The sequence below is a fragment of the Anopheles arabiensis genome, assembly GCF_016920715.1.
Source record: "Anopheles arabiensis isolate DONGOLA chromosome X unlocalized genomic scaffold, AaraD3 X_pericentromeric_contig0030, whole genome shotgun sequence".
Lineage (NCBI taxonomy): Eukaryota > Metazoa > Arthropoda > Insecta > Diptera > Culicidae > Anopheles > Anopheles arabiensis.
Window position 1 is genome coordinate 130,001 of NW_024412108.1, and position 2,500 is coordinate 132,500.

A 2,500-nucleotide genomic window follows, 5' to 3' on the forward strand; every position below is an offset into this window, starting at 1 on the left:
ATATCTCGAATACGAGGCGTCGGACTGGGGGTTGTAGAACAATTTTAAGTTCGTCTAATGATTCTACATCCGATTCTGGATAGCGGTTTTTGACCACTTTTCAATATTTTGTGACACCCCGAACCTAGGGGCAGCTCCTAGCTTTTTCAAAAATGTGCACCGATCGGGCCGGAGAGCTCGTGTGGCTCAAAACATGTTTTTCGCTAAAACACCTCAAAACGTGTCGAGAACGCACCCTAGCTCTTGTTTTTCAAAAGTTATGGCCATTTAAAGTGAGGTGGTTTTGCTTCAAAATAGCTATTTTACCCGTCCCTATGGCCATGCTTTAAATTTTCACGAAAATGCCAGGTCAGACCTAGGGCGGGCCATATCTTGAATACTAAACGTCGCAGACATTGGTCGTAGAACAATTTTAAGTTCGTCTAATGATTCTACATCCGATTCTGGATAGCGGTTTTTGACCACTTTTCAATATTTTGTGACACCCCGAACCTAGGGGCAGCTCCTAGCTTTTTCAAAAATGTGCACCGAACGGGCCGGAGAGCTCGTGTGGCTCAAAACATGTTTTTCGCTAAAACACCTCAAAACGTGTCGAGAACGCACCCTAGCTCTTGTTTTTCAAAAGTTATGGCCATTTAAAGTGAGGTGGTTTTGCTTCAAAATAGCTATTTTACCCGTCCCTATGGCCATGCTTTAAATTTTCACGAAAATGCCAGGTCAGACCTAGGGCGGGCCATATCTTGAATACTAAACGTCGCAGACATTGGTCGTAGAACAATTTTAAGTTCGTCTAATGATTCTACATCCGATTCTGGATAGCGGTTTTTGACCACTTTTCAATATTTTGTGACACCCCGAACCTAGGGGCAGCTCCTAGCTTTTTCAAAAATGTGCACCGAGCGGGCCGGAGAGCTCGTGTGGCTCAAAACATGTTTTTCGCTAAAACCCCTCAAAACGTGTAAGGAACGCACCCTAGATGATAAAAAGTGCAATCAGAATGTCAATCGACAACTTTGTTGGGGTACCATTTTACTCTACGGGCCAGTAGCTTAGGCGCGCCAACAGCGCTTTCCTTTCGGGTTCCCATTTTTGCCCTCCTGGGATTATGATCATTTGCTCATTGCCTACTATAGGGAGGGTACCTTGCTACGAGGTCAAACATGAAGATTGCACCAAATCGTAGTTTTTACCTCTATTTAGTCGTAGGAGCATGGTTTGCAGTGGCAGTGGGTCATTAAGCCCCCGTTTGGGTCATACGTCCCTCCGCGATAAAAATCGTCGTATGCCTATAGTCCGAACTAATGAAGCAAAAGTGGTGTCTGGTGGGCTCTGCCGATGATTTTAACCTATGATTTTGAGCTTCCACCCTATAAAAACGTTCCCTGGAGCAGTACATCACGGGTCTACGGACCCAAAGACTTCGTCGTGATGGTTTCTAGTAAAAAGTTGTAACAGCTAAGGGTTTTGAATACGCGTATATTAACCATTGCTTGAAACTAAGCTTCGTTGTCTTTAAACTCTGCAAGACCAATCGAACTTCTTAGGGAAACCCGAAGGATTCACGCTAAGCTCGATGAGCTATTATGGGTAGTGGTGCATGATCTGGTGTTCCTTGGATCTAATCCAATGAATAAATTTATGAGGGTATATATGGTGCAGGGCACAAAGCGTGATGAAACCGGGTCTCCCTACCAAATGTGGCATATTTTTCCCTGAGAGCGAAGCTCAGACCCACGTAGGGGAGAGCGAAGTGGAACTTAAATGTTCTATGCAGCAAATGTTCGCCATGCGGATAAACAAGTTGGAATAGTTCAATGTAGTGTAATGCAAACACGAATCGCAAATAACGATACGGGACCCAGAAGCAATTCTGCGGATCCCTCGGGGAGTGGTGAGTTGATATAAATTAGAGGTGAAAGTCCAAGTTGTTCAAGCTCCGGCTCGGCAGCCGATACGAGGTTCCTGTTGGGCTTTGTACATCGCGCAGAGGCGCCGTTCGGTTCTAGCAATGATTCCCGCCACCATGTTCCATGCGTGCAGAGATCCGTTAGAGCTCGTTCAATGTGTCCCGCCGTGATTACGAAAAAGTCCAACAGTTGACCAAGTTGGGGTGCGTCAAGTAAACGCGCAGAGATGCCGTTCGGTTTAGAGCAATGTCTCCCGTATCACGTTGGAGTTCTTCCACTAGTGCAGAGATCGCTGAACCGTTCAATGTGTCCCGTCGTGGTGTGCTTGTACCGAACACTTAGGATACACCATGCTTTGTTGGTTTGGGATAGGAGTGGTCGCGCAACTGCCTCCACGCCGCAAAGTGCCAGTTCGGATTGAAGGTCAACTTTAGCCGTTCAATGCATCAGTCGGTGGGTGTTCAGATGGCATCACAACTTCCCTAGGTGCTTAAGTTGGTTGGGTTGTAAAACATGTGCACATGCGCAGAGTATCGTGCGTACTAGCAAAGTCTCCCGTCACGGTGGTTATGAATGAGTTCCATTCAGTGCAG